The sequence below is a fragment of the Gossypium raimondii genome, unplaced genomic scaffold, assembly GCF_025698545.1.
Source record: "Gossypium raimondii isolate GPD5lz unplaced genomic scaffold, ASM2569854v1 Contig00089, whole genome shotgun sequence".
NCBI classification, from domain to species: Eukaryota; Viridiplantae; Streptophyta; class Magnoliopsida; order Malvales; family Malvaceae; genus Gossypium; species Gossypium raimondii.
Window position 1 is genome coordinate 32,618 of NW_026291248.1, and position 20,651 is coordinate 53,268.

General features: G+C 37.6%; 1 pseudogene; it reads left to right on the forward strand.

The window, feature by feature from the left end:
- The first annotated feature begins 1,273 nt into the window (after window positions 1-1,273).
- Window positions 1,274-6,037, forward strand: LOC128036928 (uncharacterized; annotated as a pseudogene).
- Window positions 6,038-20,651: the final 14,614 nt, after the last annotated feature.

Here is a 20,651-nt window from a genome sequence, read left to right on the forward strand (position 1 = left end):
TTGGAGGCTGTTGGAGATCAAGTGTTCACACACTTGGGCTGTTCGTGTGCTTAAACTACCATTAATTTGGCTGCTGCTTATTTGGTTGCCCAAGGAGGAATTAAAGGCTGCTCATAATGTTTTCAGCTAAACAAACATTGAACAAAATCATTTCAGCTCATTAGTGCAATTATTAGCTGAATTGGAAGACTAAACAACCTGCCCATTGGTGTCATCTATGCATAGAAGCTTCCAAATGACTTTTTGGTTATTTCAACAGCCATTTGAGTTCAATTAAGTGTAATTAAGCTGATTGCTTTGAGTCCATTTGGCTGGAACATATCCAGCCTATAAATTGTTGTTTTTGTAATCATTTGAAGGTTACTAATTTTGAGACTTTGATCAATTATGAACTTTTGTTCAATTGGTGAGTATTTCAACTCCCTTTGTTCTCTCTTGACTCCATTGACTTATCAAGACATTCTTGTGGCGTCAATCCTGTCAATTTCGAACTTATCACTTTACTAAAGTGTGGCGTTCAATCCTATATCGTTGGTTCTTATCTTTCATAGATATTGGGTCACGATTAACAATTTTTCATCATTTCAAGCTAACGTAAGATTTGGGTCGATATTGCATATAATATTGGTTCTTTCTTCAGCCTTGAAATCGAACCTACCCTATCCATTCTTTAATCACTTAAATATTTTCTTGTTTCCAGCCAATTTGTTCTTTTCAACCCGACTTGAAAACCTCAACTCATACTCCTTAATTTTAACGATCGGGCACATCAACGACTCGACTCTCATCACCGAGGCCGGGGCGTATCAAGTAAGAATCGTTGTAATCGGTATTACGATATTGTAAAAAAAAATTCGAAAAAAAAATTTGAAAAAAAAATATATATATTATTTTGTGTTCAAAACTTTCTATTGTATTCAGCAAAGTGTAAAAAAAAAGTTCGTAGTTGGATAGTAAAACCATTGTTTGCTGCCCGAGGAACCGTATTTATATAGCCACACTATTTCCTTCTATTTTTTTTCTTTCTTTGTTTGTTAGCCTACCCGATCCTAAAATAATTCCCTACCAAGCCACATCTATTTTGTGTCAACCCCAATCGATTTTGATTTGTCAAACTTAGTTTGCGAAGAATTTCGAGAGGCGAAAATCGAGTGGTAAAAGGCAAGAGAGATTGGTGAGACTATTAGAGAGTAGAAAAGCCAAAGTGAGTGATTATTCTTTGTGAGTGATTGGTGAGTTCTTGTTGTGAGTCTTTAAAGAATTTAAAAAAAAAATGTCACGAAGTCCGGAAAGGAATCCAAATGAGGTAGGTGGGTTTCGTCCCATAAGAAATGTTGGAGGAGGAGTGCCGGATCTCACTTTGCAAGCCATTATGCGAGAAATGGAGCGATTGTTTGATCGCAAGCTTGAACCAATCGAAGACCGCTTATATCGAGTTGAAATTCGAGGACAACGCGAAGCGACTCCGGAAGATGCAAGGCGAGAACGAGAGCAACCAATTGACAACTTTGATGAAGGAGAATCCGAAGGTGACCACTTGTCTGAACAAGGAAACCCACAACGGTTCCAACGAAATTGAGGCCCAAGAAATCGAGACCGTCCTGATGACAATCTCAAAAATATCAAGATGACTATTCCACCGTTTCAAGGAAGAATGATCCTGAATCTTACTTGGAGTGGGAAAAAAAGATGGAACTCGTCTTCGAGTGCCATAACTATTCAGAAAATAAGAAGGTAAAGCTCGCTGCCATTGAATTCTCGGATTATGCGATCGTGTGGTGGGATCAATTGGTGACTAGCCGAAGGAGGAATGGGGAGAGGCCTATCTCTACGTGGGCCGAAATGAAGGCTGTTATGCGCAAGCGATTTGTTCCCTCCTATTACCATCGAGAGTTGTACCAACGATTGCAAAGTCTCACTCAAGGCAACCGAAGCGTCGAGGACTATTACAAAGACATGGAAATTGCTATGATAAGAGCCGACGTGGAGGAGGATCGTGAAGCAACCATGGCGAGGTTTCTAGCCGGCCTAAATCGGGATATTGCCAATATCGTCGAGCTACAACACTATGTAGAAGTTATGGACATGGTGCATATGGCAATCAAAGTGGAAAAGCAATTGAAAAGGAAAGGATCCACTCGAACACATCCAACGGCTTCTACCAACAAGTGGGCTCAAGGGACTAGCAAAACTCCTAATCGGCCTAAGGAGCCTTTTGTTGCTGCTAAATCCAACCAACCAAGTGTCGAAGCTAGCAAAAATAAAAACGAGGCTGCTTCGAATCATTCTCGCGATATCAAGTGTTTCAAGTGTCAATGAAGAGGCCACATTGCGAGTCAATGTCCTAATCGACGAGTGATGGTGGTTCGTTCAAATGGCGAGATTGAATCCGAAGATGAACAAGAGGAGGAGCCTGAAATTCCCATGGAGGAAGGTGACGAGCTCGAGCTGCCCGTTGAAGGTGAATTACTTGTTGTCAAAAGGAGTTTGAATATCCAAGTAGCCGAGGAGGAACAACAACGAGATAACATCTTTCACACCCGTTGCCATGTTCAAGGTAAGGTGTGTAGTTTGATTATTGACGGAGGTAGTTGCACCAACGTCGCAAGTTCTTTGCTTGTTGAAAAACTTGGTTTAGCCACCACAAAGCATCCAACCCCTTACAAGCTACAATGGCTAAATGACGGAGGTGAACTCAAGGTGACTAAGCAAGCAAAAGTGGCGTTTTCCATAGGCAAGTACCAAGACGAGGTGATTTGTGATGTCGTGCCCATGCACGCGGGGCATTTGCTATTGGGCCGTCCTTGGCAATTTGACCGACGAGTAGTCCACGACGGTTATACAAACCGATATTCATTCAAGCACCTTGGAAGGAATGTTACATTAGCTCCTCTCACACCGAAGCAAGTGCATGAAGACCAACTCAAGATGAAGCAATCTATTGAGCGAGAAAAAGAAGAAGAGGAAAACAAAAAGAGTGAAAAGAAAAGGAAAGAAACGAATGATGAGAGTGAGGTAAAAACAAGAGTGACAAAAGACAAAGAACAAGAGTATGAAAATAAAAAAACGAGTGTTTTTGCTACAAAAAGAGAGATTCAAAAATTGATGTTGGCAAGGCAACCCATCTTTGTACTTATGTTCAAAGAGTGTTTATTGGAAACTAACGAACTTGAAAATACTTTGCCTACTCCTATCGTTTCTTTGTTGCAGGAATTTGGAGATATTTTTCCCGAAGAAGTGCCAAATGGCCTACCTCCCATTCGAGGAATCGAGCACCAAATCGATTTTGTACCGGGTGCTGCAATTCCAAATAGGCCAGCATATAGAAGTAATCCTGAGGAAACGAAGGAATTGGAAAAACAAGTAGCCGAATTAATGGAGAAGGGCTACATCCGTGAAAGTTTAAGTCCGTGCGCGGTTCCGGTTTTGTTGGTTCCTAAAAAGGATGGATCATGGCGAATGTGCGTTGACTGCCGCCCCATCAATAAAATTACCATAAAATATCGGCATCCTATTCCCCGCCTCGATGACATGCTTGATGAACTTAGTGGAGCCCAATTGTTTTCGAAGATCGATTTAAAAAGTGGGTATCATCAAATCAGAATGCGGGAGGGAGACGAATGGAAAACTGCGTTCAAAACTAAATATGGTTTGTATGAATGGTTGGTAATGCCATTCGGACTTACCAACGCTCCTAGTACTTTCATGCGTCTCATGAATTATGTTTTACGTTCGTTCATTGGGAAATTCTGTGTTGTATATTTTGATGATATTTTAGTTTATAGCAGGAGCTTGGAAGATCATATTCAACATCTACGTGCCGTGCTTGAAGTCTTGCGAAAAGAGGTACTTTATGCCAATTTAAAGAAATGTTCTTTTTACACTAATGAAGTTGTTTTTCTAGGCTTTGTGGTAAGTGCTCGTGGTTTAGAAGTTGACCAAGAAAAGGTCAAGGCGATCAACGAATGGCCGCGTCCAACAAACATCAGCCAAGTGAGGAGTTTTCACGGGTTGGCAAGCTTCTACCGAAGGTTTGTGCCTAATTTTAGTTCTCATTGTTGCCCCTTGCGGTATAATTAAGAAAATTCTCCTTTGTGTGGATGATGAACAAGAAAATTCTTTTAATAAGCTTAAAGAATGTCTAACTAATGCACCATTGTTGTCTTTACCGATTTTAACAAAACATTCGAGATAGAGTGTGACGCTTCAGGTATCGGCATTGGCGCTGCTTTGATGCAAGATGGACGGCCTATTGCATACTTTAGTGAAAAGCTTAACGGAGCTACGTTGAATTATCCAACGTATGATAAGGAACTATATGCGTTGGTCCGAGCTCTCGAAACATGGCAACACTATTTATGGCCGAAGGAATTCGTAATCCATTCGGACCACGAGGCTCTAAAGCATTTGAAGGGACAAACCAAGCTCAATAAACGTCATGCCAAGTGGGTGGAGTATTTGGAGTCGTTCCCGTACGTGATCAAGTGTAAAAAGGGTAAGGAAAATGTTGTAGCCGATGCCCTATCACGAAGGTACGCACTTGTCAATTTAATGGATTCTAAACTGTTTGGTTTTGAATTTATCAAAGATCTTTATAAATCCGATGCTGACTTTGGTGAAATTTATGAGTCTTGTTCGCATGGTGCTTGTGAAAAGTACTTTCAGCATGAGGGCTATTTATTTCGTGAAGGCAAGCTTTGTGTGCCTCAAAGTTCTGTGAGAAACGTCCTTGTAGAAGAAGCTCATAGCGGAGGACTTATGGGCCACTTCGGAATTGCTAAAACTTTAGCAATATTGCATGAACATTTCTATTGGCCCAAAATGAAACGTGACGTAATAAGGAAATGTGATCGTTGCATCACTTGTAAGAAGGCAAAGTCACGAATCAAACCGCATGGTTTATACACCCTGCCTATTCACGATGCTCCGTGGGTAGACATTTCAATGGACTTCGCTCGGGCCTTCCAAGAACCAAAAGAGGAGAGATTCAATATTTGTTGTTGTAGACCGTTTTTCAAAATGGCCCATTTTATACCTTGTAATAAACTGATGATGCTACTAACGTTGCTAACTGCTTTTCAAGGAAGTTGTTAGGTTGCATGGAATCCCTCGAACCATTGTCTCCGATCGCGACACAAAGTTTCTAAGTCATTTTTGGAGGACGTTGTGGGGGAAATTGGGCACCAAACTTCTATTTTCGATGACATGCCACCCTCAAACGGATGGCCAAACCGAAGTAGTCAACCGTGTGTTATCAACATTGCTTCGAGCTATTTTGAAAAAGAATTTGAAGATGTGGGAAGATTGCTTACCTCATGTGGAGTTCGCATACAATCGAACCGTTCATTCTGCTACGAAATTTTCTCCTTTTGAGGTAGTATACGGTTTTAACCCCATTACTCCTCTTGATTTGATTCCTATGCCTTCTAATGAATTAGTACATGTAGATGGCAAAAAGAAGGCCGAATTTGTTAAACAATTGCACAAAAATGTTAAGGATAATATTGAGAGGAGAACCGAACAATATGTTCGAGGGGCAAATAAAGGGCGCAAACGAGTCGTGTTCGAACCCGGTGACTGGGTTTGGATCCACATGCGCAAAGAACGGTTTCCCGATCAAAGGAAATCCAAGCTTCAATCAAGGGGTGATGGCCCTTTTCAAGTATTGGAACGGATCAATGACAACGTCTACAAGATTGACCTACCGGGTGAGTATGGAGTGAGTGCAAGTTTTAACGTTGCTGATCTTTCTCCTTTTGATGTAGGTGACGATTCGAGGACGAATCGCTTCGAAGAGAGGGAGGATGATATGAGCTCGCCCATGAAGATAGGTGCCGAATCCATGGAGTTGCCTTTGGGGCCAATTACTCGAGCACGTGCCAAGAAGTTCCAAGATGCTGTAGCAAGCTATATTGCTCGATTGTGGAGTGATGGGTTGATTGCCCATAAAATGCCCAGCTCAACTAGCTTGATTCGCACCATCCTACAAGCTGATTTTAGCTCGTGTCAGCTTAATTTAGCTCAATTCGGCACTTAATTAGTTCAAGGAGCTGATTATATTTATTTTGAATAAATTTAATTAGTTGTGTTAGTTAGAATCAGCTCAAAATCATTTAATTAAATAAATGTGTCTTAATCTGGACATTCTTAATTCAGCTTATTAAATATGTTTTATATTAACACATGCCTTTAATATGTCCATATTAAGTCATAAATTAAATGTGTTTAGTTTAATTACAAAGTTTTAATGTGTCTTGACTTAGACAAATTTATTAGTGGTCGCTAGTTAATTTGTCTTAGTTAAATTAATGTGCAGATTTTTAATATGTCCATTGATGATTTCATGAGTATTAAACTTGTCTTAACCACATTTATTTGATGTTTTCAGCTAGCTTAATGGCAAAGGAAGCTCATAAAGAAGGAGCATGTATTTGGGCACATGCATGGAAGGCATTTAAAGTGCAGCTACCTTGTGTTTCCAGCTGATTATTTTTTGTGTAGCTCAATGGAATTCAAGCTGATATTTTGAGCTTCTCCAAGGGTCAATTTCGTGGAGAGCAATGGCCAAAAAGTGCTTCATAAATTCCAGCAACTAATTCACTTGGTGGCTACTCATATTCGGCCAAAGAAGCATAATTCTTGAAGCTGTCCATTTTTCTTCTCCATAGCAGCAATTAAGCTATTTTAAAACATTAGTTGAATGTGAATTATCATCCTTAAAGGGCCAGCCGAATCATCTCTTCTAGAAGGTTATTATTCAGATTTTTTGTTGTTTATGAATGCATCTAGGAAATTGCTAGGAAGTTTCCTAAAGAAGCTTAAGGCTTAAGAATCTGATTAGACTATTCGCTACCTTAGTCCATCCTATAAATAGGCCATGTAATTCACATTTTGGAGGTTAATGAACAATTTGATAGCTTTGCTAAATTGTGAGGTTGTTTTCAACTCGTTATTCTCCAAAAACTTGTGAGACTTATCAAACTTCTTTGTGGCGTCAAACTTGTTTTTGTTTCTACTGAACTTATCACTTTAATCCCAAAAGTGTGGCGTTCGATTCATACTAAGGTTCCTATCATTTTTGATAGCGGGTCAAGTTTTTATCCATTCAACCAACTATCCATCCACACCTTACCAACCTAAGCATTCTCCTAAGTTACGGGTTAACACATTCCTATTGTGTTAGTTTGGCTTTCGAATCCTTAGCCAAATTGCTTCCATTGTTTTCTGATTCATTTCCTAAACCAACAAACTCTTTTGAGCCTAAATAAACCTCTTTCTTCTAGCCTATTTTGTAAAGCCTCAATTTACTCCTAATTCACGATCGGGCAATCTTTACGACTCAATTCGATCTCGAGGTGAGGGCGTATCATAGGTTCTCAAAAATGGCCCATTTTATAGCATGTCATAAAACTGATGATGCTGTTAATATTGCTAACTTATTTTTCAAAGAGGTGGTCAGGTTGCATGGCATGCCTAGGACGATCGTGTCCGACTGAGACGCGAAATTTCTTAGCCATTTTTGGCGAACACTATGGGGGCGTCTTGGAACCAAGCTGTTGTTTTCAACCACTTGCCATCCGCAAACGGACGGCCAAACCGAAGTGGTCAACCGGATTCTGTCTACATTGCTTCGAGCTATTATTCGGAAGAATTTGACTGCTTGGGAAGAATGCTTACCACATGTGGAGTTTGCGTATAATCAAGCCGTTCATTCAGCTACCAAATTTTCTCCTTTTGAAATCGTTTATGGTTTCAATCCTTTAACACCACTTGACTTAATGCCATTGCCCTCTAACCAATTTGTGCATGTAGATGGAAAGCGTAAAGCTGATTTCGTCAAGCAATTGCACCAACGAGTTCGAGAAAACATTGAGGCAAAGACCAAGAACTATGAACAACATGCTAACAAACTCGTAAACAACATGCTACCTATTGGTCCGATAACGCGAGCTAGAGCTAAACGATTCAAAGATGCTATTTCAGCACTTGTGGAACGAATTGAGGAAAAAGATAGCAAAGAGCTTAGAGATGAGCTGAACATTTTCAACTTCTTTGAAGTTGAATTTCGTTCCATCTAATTAATTTGCTGCTAGAATTTTTGAACCATTTAAATAAGCTTTAATTTAGTTTTACTACAGCTTATAAATATGTCTTTAATTAATATAAGTGTTTAATATGTCTTGATTTAGCCAAATTAAAGATATCTTGATTTCATTTAGTTTGTCTAAATTATTACATGTTTTAAATCTAATTTATGTGTTATGATTTGTTAATATTTAAGTTGTCTCAATGTTATTTAGGATGTTCACATTATACTTTAATTAGTTCAGCTGAATTTGTTTTAAATTAATTAAGTTCATGTGTTTTATTGTAGGTGCAGCCGAATTAGGAGATTCATTGGGAAGATTCATGCATGAAGATTCAATGAATGAGAACATGCATATGCAGCTGGTACATTTCAAGCATTGAAGCTGAATTAATTTGGTCATTTTTCAAAGCAACTATTCAGCCAATTCATCACCCCAAGTCATGGCCGATTCTATTCTCAAGGAGGCATTAAGATGTTCACACCGGGTCCAGCCATGTTCACACCTTATGGCCTTTCAAAACCGTCCATTCACACTTCCAAATGGCTGTTCAAGTTGCTAATTATTGCTGGTAATTTTTCAGCAAGAGTTGCTTCATGAATGACCTTATTAAACTCCATTGGCCGAATGTAGCTGCTGCCAATTTTCCAAGTTCGTTGAAAGCTCTTCCTTGGTCTAAATTTAGCCGAACATTGATTCAAGACCATTCATGAATTTTAGCTCAAGATTAGTTCAATGTTTACTTAGTTTTTAAGATTTGAAATTGTCCATTCAGTTACCTGCACGTAAACTATAAATAGTTGCTGAATTTCTTGTAAAAGGACTTTTTGCCAAATTTCTGAATGAAATATAATTTCAGTGAGAAATTCACTCTCTTTATTCTTCAAAGCTCAATTGACTTATCTTTACGAGTGGCGTCAATCTGACTTTGTTTCGAACTTATCACCCTTGGTGTGGCGTTCACAAATATACCGAAGGTTCCTATTTTGCTAAATAGAGGGTCTCGGTTTTATCTACCATCTTTTTCTTTTTCTTTGAAACCTTTAAGCCCGGGTCCTTATTTGCTAATAAGGGTTCGTTCTTGTTTCATTGGAAACCATTTATTCCCATTTTGCGACCTAAGCCATTTAAAACCATTATAACTCATTTTATTCAATTTGAACTAAATCGACACTACCTAAATTTGATCGGGAACATAATACGACTCGTCACATCATCCGAAATGAGCTCGTATCAAAAGGGGTACGTTTGAGAAAGTCTAAGTCTGTGTACTATGCCCGTACTCTTGGTGCCTAAAAAGGATGGCTATTGGAGCATGTGTGTGGATTATTAAGCCATCAACAAGATTACCATCAAGTATCGGCATCCGATTCTGCATCTAGATGATATGTTGGATGAGCTAAGTGGAGCTCAACTATTCTCCAAGATAGACCTCAAAAGTGGCTATCACCAGATTTGAATGAGGGAAGGAGATGAATGGAAAACTACTTTCAAAACCAAACATGGTATGTACGAGTGGTTGGTTATGCCTTTCGGCCTAACTAACACACCAAGTACCTTCATGCGCTTAATGAATCATATCCTTCGATCTTTCATTGGTAAATTCTGTGTGATTTATTTTAATGATATCTTGGTTTATATTAAGTCTTTGGAAGATGATGTACATCACTTGAAATCTGTTTTGGAAGTGTTGCGAATGGAAACTTTGTTTGCTAATCTTAAAAAGTGTTCTTTCTGCACTAACAAAGTTGTTTTCCTAAGATTCGTGGTTAGTTTGGAAGGTCTTGAAGTCGACCAAGAAAATGTAAAAGTAATTCGAGGGTGGCCACGTCCTACAAGCATTAGCCAAGTAATAATTTCCATGGTTTAGCTAGTTTTTATAGAAGGCTTGTTCCTAATTTTAGTACCTTGGCTGCTCCTTTGACTGGAATTATTAAGAAAAACTTTAATTTTTAATAAGGTGAGGAACAAGAGAAGGCCTTCATGTTGATTAAAGATTATTTGACGAATGCTCATTTATTATCTTTATCTGATTTTAACAAAAATTTTGAGATTGAATGTGATGCCTCAAGAATACGAATTGAAGCTGTGTTAACTCAAAATGGGCGTCCCATAGCCTATTTCAGCGAGAAACTTAATGGAGCCACCCTGAACTACCCAATGTATGACAAGGAAATGTATACGTTGATTTGAACATTGGAAACATGGCAACACTACCTGTGGCCCAAGGAGTTTGTTATTCACACCGATCACGAGGCTTTAAATCACCTTAAGGGGCAAAACAAATTGAACAAGAGGCATGCCAAGTGGGTAGAGTTTCTTGAATCATTTCCTTACGTGATCAAGTACGAAAAAGGTAAAAAGAATATTGTAGCTGATGCATTGTCGAGAAGGTACGCGCTTCTCAATAATTTAGATTCTAAATTACTTAGTTTTGCGTATCTAAAAGAATTGTATGAAACTGATGTTGATTATGGTGAAGTGTACAAAGCTTGTGAAAAGGGAGCTTTTAAGAAATTTTATAGGCACGATAGATATCTATTTCATGAAGGTAAGTTATGCATACCTCAAGGATCCGTTCAGGAAATACTTGTGAATGAGGCACATAGTGGAGGCCTCATGGGGCATTTATGATGCAAGCACAGTTGCATCATGTCATGATACAATTCGACGACATCGGAATTGGCCCAAGAACAAGGGGCCCAAGTGTAAAATGAAGTTTTAATTAACCTATACTGACTGGTTCTTATCTCAATAGATAGTGGGTAATGGTTCTATCCTTCTACCATTGTCACCTTAAAAGCTCAAATAAGAATTGGGTTTTTATTTATTAATATTGGTTCATTCTTCAGGTTTAAGTTCAACGACCATCAACCATATTAACTTTGCATTTTCTTTGTTAAAAATCTATCTTTCTTTGAAATAGCCCTTTTTATTAAACGAAACCATTACTACTTAATTTTACAATCGGGAAACAACCGATTTGATTCAACCAACAAATACGATATCGCATCATTTGGTATTAGCCAAATTAAGTAAGTATCCACATTTTAGAAGCTCTCAGGAATGAAATATAAAAAAATTTGTGAAAAAAAATTTGTGAAAAAAAGAAATCAGCATATTGCAATTCAAGTTTGAAAATACAAAGAAAAAAAAAGAAAAAAAGAGGTTAAAAAAAGAAGCTAGCTTGAAAGTGTTTATGTTGCCCGAGTTTAAATTTTTGTTTTACCAAACGTTTTCAGCCACACTTCAATTATCTTTATTTTCTTTCAAGCCTACCCTATTACCCAAAATTAACTCCCACCTTTACAATACTTTTGAAGTCGGCCCCATAGAGATTTGCTGCTAAGTCTAAAGTAGTCATCAAAGAACTTAAAGAAGCGAACATGAGTGGAAAAAGGCAAGAGAGTGTGAGGACATTAGAGTGACAAAAGCTAAAATCTGAGTGAAACATGAGCGAAGTGTATTTTTTGAGTGAATTGGCGAGATTTGTGGTGAGAATAAACACTATGTCACGTAGCCCCGAAAGAAACGCTTTTGATGATGGTGGTGGTGTACCCGACCTAACCTATCAAGTTTTCATTCGTGAGATGGATTGAATGCTACAACGCCGGTTGGAGCCTATGCAAGAACGATTGGACCAATTAAAGGAAAGAGTCCAACGGGAATGAACTTTTCATAATCAAAGGATGGAAGCGAGATTGTTAAGTAGTCATACGTCCAATGATTTCTTGAGAAAAGATCCATATCATGATTCCTATTCGTCAAGGAATTTGATGCGATATAAAGCAAACCATGAGTTTGAAGCCTTTCAAGGTGAAAAACGAGAAGGCACAAGTAATTCTTCGTATGCACCAAAGTACTCATCCATGGTGATACGACCACGCCTCGGGCACACTTTTGGACCAGCTCCCTAAGCATTGCTTGCAAACCCATGCGAGCTGAATTAGTTCAATTCCTTCTCATTGAGCTCCATTTAGCTCGTTTCCAGCTCACTCGAGCTCAAGTCAGCTCATTCGAGTTGAATTCAGCTCAACCTCAACCCAATGAGCTTATTTTTAGCTTTCTTTAGCTTGCATTTATTTTGCTGAAATAAACCATTTAATTTGTCTTCAGGTGAATTAGTTGTTTATTTTAAGTTAATTAATTTGTTAAAATCTAGACAAATAATTAATTAAGTGTTTTAATTATATCTAAATTAAATATTTAATTAATTATGATGTTTTAATTATGTCTGAAATTGTTAATGTGTATGGACCAATTTAATGTGCAAATTATTGAGTTCATATCTGCTAATTTAATGTGTCTCAAGAGCATTTAACTTGTTGATGTTATTTGCTGAGTTCATGAATGGATTGGTGCAATGTATGGGAGTGTGCATGCACAATTGAGGTTCAATGGATGGCATTTAAAGGAGCACATGCATTTGGGACGTTCATGCAAGAGGGAGTTGCTGAAAGTTCATGTATTTGAAGATTCATGGATCATATTTATGGGGGAAAACACATGGGACGTTTCATGCATGATTCATGCATTTTCAAGTATTTTAGGCACATTAACGCCTCATTCAGCCAAGGGAGATGTAGGATCATTAAAGGGCTGCACATTCATGGAATTATGGAGATTCTTCAAGGCTAAGGATGCATGAATGCATCAAGTGAAGCATCATGATGGTTCGGCCAATTCATGTACCATTTTCAAGCATGAACCGAATTTTAATGCTTTTTGTGTGAACATGTTAAATACCTATGTGAACAGGATTTAAGTTAATGTGAACAACCTAGATGCCGAATATCAATAGGCATTTTAGGCTTATAAATAGCTTACTTGTTTATTGTAAAAGGTTACAGAATTTGATTATTAAAACTTAATAGAATTTTTGTTCTTGTGAGGTTACCTCCTCTCTTCTTTCGTTCGAGTCTCGAAGTGACTTATCTAGCTTGCAAGTGGCGTCAATCCGAACTCCATTGAACTTATCACCGAACCGGTGTGGCGTTCAACCATATTATTATACCTTTGGTTCTTACCCCATATAGGTAACGGGTCAAGGTCCACTTCTATCTTTCATCAAATTTCACCTTAAGCAATATAAGACTCGGGCAATACTTTTTAGTATTGAACATTCTTGACGTTTAAGTTCTATTTTCCATCTCCATCAATTACCTTTTTTCTAACCTACCTTGTTTCTATTCTAAACCGAACCTATCAACACCAAACCACTCATCTAAACCCCTCTCAAAGCTTCCGCAACCCTTAGCCTAAATCACCCAATTTTGACAACTCCAACTACTCCTCGTCGACGATTGGGCAACTTCACAAAACGACTCGGTTAACCCGGGCCTGATCGTATCATTTGGTATCAGAGCTACTAAAATGAGGAGTGTTGACATTCGTATCAAGCTCGGAGTAGGTTCGTAACGTAAAAAAAGTAAAAAAATCAAAAAAAATTGAGTTGGAATTTAATTTTTTTTCTTCCTTGTATTTAGTTTACTATTGTATTGGATTTAAAAAAAATAGAGAAGAAATTCGGAAAAAAAAATCAAAAGAAATCAAAAAAAAAAGGAAAAAAAAGTGACAAAAAATCGAGTTAAAAAAAAGAAGAAAAAAAGTGAAGTCTTGCGAGTTTTTATCATTATCACTTATTACTCCGATCATCAAGTTTCCCTTCCTACCATTATTTGCCCATCCCAACGCCACATTTTAAACCAATTTTCTTCTTTGTTCAACCTACCCTACACCCGACATTATCCCTTGTAACCCATTTTGAAACTGACCCTCAAGCAGCAAATTAAGTCTATCGAGATGAATTACAAATTTGTGAGACGAGGTCGAGTGGTAAAAGGCAAGAGAGATCTTGGTCCACGCGCAACCCCCGTATCATTTGGTATCAGATTTTGGGCATTTTGGGTGTTCTTGGTTGATTTCTAAACTGATCTCAATTTTTTTAAAGCACAAACAGCAGTTTTACCCAAAAAAAATTTTGAAAAAAATTCATTTCAGTAGGTAAACGTTGTCCGATTGATCTTAAATTTTACATACATATTTTTGGCACTATTATTGAATATAAAAAAATATTTCCCGCAAAAAAATTAGTCGAAAAAGTCAAAAAATTGAAAAAATATGAAATCCAATAAAAATTTTAAAAAATATTCAGCGGGTTGAATTTGGTGCCCAAACTTTCCAGATCAAAAATTAAATATTTAAGGACATTCCAAATTTAATTTCATGAGTTTTTGAGATCGGGAACACCTCGAACGAAGTTGTCAAGTTACTCCGTAATTTTTCGGGTTTTCTGTTTTCAGCAATTTTTATTGATTCTTAGCTGTGAGTTTTCATTTGTTTGCCTTTATTTTTCCTTTACGATATCTAACACCTTCTTGTTTCTTGTGTTAGTAGGATTTAAACGTGTGCCCAATTCTTCCTCGGTGCAACACGAATCAATTGGTGTCTCGTCAGTTTTTGGCATCCTCGTGCAAATTAGGATTCTTTGGTAGATCGGTTCATTCACTCTCTAATTGGTTGATATAAACTCTCCTAAAGGACTCACAAGACTGAATTCTAGCTCATTGAGAATTTAAATTTTTCTTTTTGAGTGATTAACGGTGAGGTTTGATAACTTTTATTTTTGAGTGTTGAGTGTTGAGTGTTTATTTTTGCAGGTTTTTTGGAAAATGTCTAAAGATGACCATAATGATACACTTATGGAAGTCCAACAACAGTTAGACGAACACACTGCTGCAATCACACAAATAAATGCTACACTTCAAGCATTGAATACTACTTTGAATGAGGTACGAATGAATCAAGAACTTCAATATCGAGATCCAATCAGGGAAGATAGGGATAACCAGCCCCATAGGCGCGGCCCTCGACGTGTCCCTAGAATGGATGTTGATTTTCATGATCGTGGACAACCTTCTTTGGCAAAACCGAAGTTCACAATTCCCCAATTTCGTGGTAAGAATGATCCAGAAGCTTATTGTGAATGGGAATCTAAGATTGAACTTATGTTTAGGTATTATAAATTTCCGGATGATGAAAAGGTAGCGTTAGCAACACTGGAATTTTCTGATTATGCATTAAGTTGGTGGACTCAACTTGGGGTAAACTGCCATCGGAATTATGAAGGTGAGATTTCGACATGGGATGAGTTGAAACAGATTATGCGTAAAAGGTTTATTCCACCTCACTACTATAGAGAAATTAAAACAAAGCTGAGAAGACTTATCCAAGGTAGTAGGACGGTGGATGAATATTTTAAAGAGATGGAGATGCTCATTCAGAGAGCTAATGTGGAGGAGGATGAAGAAACAACTATGGTTCGATTCATTGATGGTTTGAACAGGCCGATAGCTAATACATTGAGGCTCCAAACTTACATTGATTTGGAAGAAGCAGTTCACAAAGCCATTGAGATCGAGCAACAATTAAAGGAACAAAGGTTTGGGTCCTTCTCTACTTCACAATATTACCGAGGTAACAATTCCAATTCTAATTTTAAGAGTTCAAACCACCTTTTGTTACTAATAAGTCTTCTTTGAGTAACAAGCAATCAGATTGGAAAAAAGGGGCTTCTGCTAAAACGCAAACACCTTCTAAGCAGCCCAATTTAGGTGATTCAAGTGCGAAGAGGACTCGTGAGATTGAATGCTTTAAGTGCAAAGGGCGTGATCATTATAGTAGGGAATGCCCTAACACGAGATTACTTCTTCTAAAAGATAATGGTGAGTACACTTCCGACTCTGATAAAACAGATCCAGATATGTCAGAACTTGTAGATGACAGTGATAATGGCGAAGAGTTGGTCGAACCACCAAACGAAGGGAACTTTGCTGATTTTTCGTGCCTTGTAGTTCGCCGAACACTTAACATCCAGATGAAAGATGATGACAACCAAAGGACCAATATTTTCCATTCTCGGTGTTTTATTAAAGGTAACTTATGTTCAATCATTATTGATAGTGGGAGTTGCTCGAATGTAGTGAGTAGCTATTTGGTGGATTCTTTAAAGTTGCCTTGTACTAAACACCTAAGCCATATCACCTTCAATGGCTTAATGAATGCTCAAGTCAAAGTTCTGAAACAGTCCTTGGTCACTTTTAAGATTGGCAATTATGAGGATAAAGTATGGTGTGATGTGGTCCCAATGCATGCGACACATTTGCTTCTTGGACGTCCTTGGCAATTTGATCGTGATGTTACACACCAAGGTAAACTTAATCGATACTCCCTTGTATTTAAAGGTAAGAAATTCACTTTTGCTCCTTTAAATCCTTCTAATGTATACAAAGATCAATTGAAGATGATAAAATTTTGTGAGGGGGTAAGGGAGAAAGAGCAAATACAAAAGACAGAGAGAAAATAGGCTAATAGTAAAAAAAGTCAAAATTTAAAAAGCCCAAAGGTGAGTGAATCAGCAAGTGGTAAAATGAGCGAAAAAATTCTTTTGGCAACAAAAAAAGATGTGAGGAGAGCCCTACTCAATAAACAGCCTTGTATCCTTGTGAGGTTTAGGCAAAATTATTTATCTTTATCTAACGTTAACGAAAATTTGCCTAGTGTGTTTCAATCTCTTTTGCAGGATTATGAGGATGTTTTTAGTGAGGCCCCTAAAGGTTTACCACCTTTACGAGGGATTGAACATCAAATTGACTTAGTACCCGGAGCTTCGATTCGAATCGACCACCTATAGATGCAATCTGAGGAGACAAAAGAATTGCAAAGGCAAGTTGAGGAGTTACTAGACAAAGGGTACATCCGTGAAAGCCTAAGCCCTTGTCTTTGTTCTGTCTTATTGGTGCCAAAGAAAGATGGTACGTTTCATATGTGTGTTGATTGTCGCCCAATCAACAAAATAACGGTAAAGTATCGACATCCAATTCCTAGACTTGATGATATGCTTGATGAATTACATGGTTCAATTATATTTACAAAAATTGATTTAAAAAGCGGTTATCATCAAATTCGAATGAGAGAAGGGGATGAATGGAAAACAGCCTTCAAAACAAAATTTGGATTGTATGAATGGTTAGTTATGCCTTTCGGCCTTACTAATGCACCCAGTACATTTATGAGATTAATGAATCATGTTTTAAGGCTTCACTTGGGTAAATTTGTAGTAGTTTATTTTGATGACATTTTAATTTACTCAAAGACATTAGATGATCATGTTTTCCATGTTCGAACCGTTTTGAATATTCTACGAGCTGAAAGATTATTTGCCAACCTTGATAAATGCACATTCTGTTGTGATAAACTAATATTTTTAGGTTTCATAGTTAGTGCTCAAGGTATTCATGTCGACGAGGACAAAGTCAAAGCAATTAAGGAGTGGCCGACTCTAAATCAGAATCGAGGTGAGATCTTTCCATGGTTTAGCTAGTTTTTATAGGCGATTTGTGAAAGATTTCTCTACTATTGCTGCCCCATTGACAGAGGTTATAAAGAAATCAGTGGGTTTCAAATGGGGTGAAACCCAAGAAAAGGCCTTTCAAACTCTAAAAGCTAAGTTATGTTCTGCTCCTTTGCTTAAATTACCTGATTTTGCTAAAACTTTTGAACTTGAGTGTGATGCTTCAAGAATTGGAATCGGCGCCGTTTAAATGCAAGATAAGCAACCTATTGCTTATTTTAGTGAGAAATTGAATGGTGCACAGTTAAACTATTCAACTTATGACAAAGAACTCTTGGCATTGGTTCGTGCACTTCAAGTATGGCAACATTATTTGCTGCCTAATGAGTTTGTCATACACACAGATCATGAATCCCTTAAATGGTTAAAGGGACAAGGTAAGTTAAGTAAAAGACATGCCCGATGGGTAGAATTCATTGAAACATTCCCTTATGTGATACAATATAAAACAGGTAAAGATAATGTAGTTGCAGATGCTTTGTCTAGAAGATATACTTTAATAACTACATTGAATGCTAAAGTCTTAGGGTTTGAACATATTAAGGAGCTATATGATGATGATGCTGATTTCGGCCATATCTATAGGAATTGTGGACATACTACTTTTGAAAAATTTTATCTTGTAGATGGCTTTCTTTTTCGTATAAACAGGTTATGCATACCAAAGTGTTCCATGAGAGACTTATTGATTCATGAGGCCCATAGTGGGGGTTTGATGGGACATTTCTGAGTGGCCAAAACACTAGACATCTTGCAAGAACACTTCCATTGGCCACATATGAAAAATGATGTTGAAAAGGTATGTTCCAAGTGCATTACATGCAAACAAGCAAAATCTAAGGTAATGCCTCATGGCCTTTACACTCCTTTACCGATTCCTACTTCACCTTGGGTAGATTTATCCATGGATTTTATTCTAGGTTTGCCTCGAAATAAGAAAGGAAGAGATAGTATATTTGTTGTTGTTGACAGGTTTTCAAAGATGGCACATTTTATTTCTTGTCACAAAACAGATGATGCTACACATGTGGCAGACTTATTCTTTAAAGAGGTGGTAAGACTTCATGGCATCCCTAAAACAATTGTTTCTGACAGAGATGTCAAATTCCTTAGCCACTTTTGGAAGGTATTGTGGGGTAAACTTGGTAATAAATTACTTTATTCCACTACATGTCACCCCAAACCGATGGCCAAACCGAAGTAGTTAATCGGATCTTAGGGACTTTATTACGATCTGTTGTGGGAAAGAACATTAGAAATTGGGAAGAATGCCTACCGTTTGTTGAATTTGCATATAATAGATCTATTCATTCTACAACTGGTTATTCTCCATTTGAACTTGTTTATGGTTTTAACCCACTAACATTACTTGATCTTGCGCATTACCACTGGAACACATTGTTAATTTAGATGGTGAACAGAAAGCTGAGTTGGTGAAATCCTTACATGAGAAGGCTAAGCAACGAATAGCCAAAACAAATGATGCCAACACCAACAAAGCAAACAAGGGCTAAAGCGGGTTGTCCTAGAACCGGAGATTGGGTTTGGGTCCATATGAGGAACGAACGATTTCCTGCAAAAAGAAAGACCAAGTTGGACCCAAGGGGCGATGGGCCTTTCCAAGTACTCGAGAGGATCAACGATAATGCCTATAAAATTGATCTACCTGGTGAGTACAATGTAAGTTCCACTTTTAATGTGGCTGACTTGTCCCCATTTGACTTTTCAGATTCGAGGTCGAATCTTTTTGAGGAAGGGGGAATGATACGAGATCAAAGGCCCGACAAATGCGTTCCAAACTAAATGGGACCATTCAGGAGTTTGTTAGCAAGGCCTTAGATGCGTACATGAAAGAACGGGAAAATCAAGATTTCAAATATTGGGAATCTTGGTCCAAGAAACCAAATCTTGCACCCAAAGCACATTGGATCTCCGTTACGAGCATCAACGATTCAATTTCAGTAGGAGATGGATCATAAGCCCAAATTCTTGAAGGCAAGGCCCAATAAGAAGATTCCAAGCCCAATTAAGAAATCCACCCATACTTAGTTGAAAATCAGGCCAAATTGTCAAAGTGGCCCAAGTTGTAAAGTTTTATTTTTATTTTTACTTATTTATTTATTTATTTTTACTTAGTTTAATTTTTATGTAAATATTCAGTCCTAGAGTCCCAAATAAAGACTCTTGGCTGAATTTCCATATTAAAATAATTAGGAGTTTTTTTTTATTTTAGTTTTCTAATTAGATTAGGACTAGTTATAAGGCCTATTTAAAGGCATGGCTAGCCACCTTGTAAACAACTTCTCAATATATCAAAAATATCAGATTTGTTTAAGTGCAGAATTCTCTTTGATTTTTTCTCCAAGAATTCTCTCTTGAGTTTTCTTTAGAAGTTGTTTTAACAATCTTTTGATTGTGGGAGCCATCTTCAGCCTTCTTCTTGCCATTGATATTCTTTGGAGGGGAGATTAGAGCCGTTTGAAGGGAGTTGTGAGATCTTTTGGGATTTCAAGGCTTCTTAGGACTTATCTTTTAATTTCTTACTGTCAATTCTTTCTTTATTTCTACTTGTGCTGAATCTTTATCTAATTTATTTTCTGTTTTTTTATTGTGTTTTCAGCCTTTTTCTATCTTAAGGAACCAGCCCAAAAATCCCCAATTTTTAGGGTTCTTCCATACTCTTTTTGGGTGAAATCAGATTGTCAAAATTTGGGGAAAACTATCTTGGTGTTCAATTGGGTAGAATCGCAATCTCCTTTAGGGTTTCAAGAATCCTTATTAACACTTATTTCTATTCTCAATTTGATTCTTTGCTGTTTTGGGGATTTTATTTCAGATCTGGAAATTTAAAATTCTAATATTTTAATTTTCTGTTTCGTTTCAGATCTGATTGTTTAGGGTTTTTCGTTGGAGTTTCCCGTGACTTGGCAACTCGATCTTGGTCCGCGCGCAACCCCCGTATCACTAGTGGCGTTAGTCTAATTCCTTTGTGAACTTATCACTTTTATAAGTGTGGCGTTCAACTATACCGTCTGGTTCCTAACTCCAATAGATAGTGGGTCACGATTTATATTATCAACCATTTCCATCTTAAGAGATGTTATAAGAATTGGGTCGATATTCTTTAATATTGGTTCGTTCTTCAGTTATTA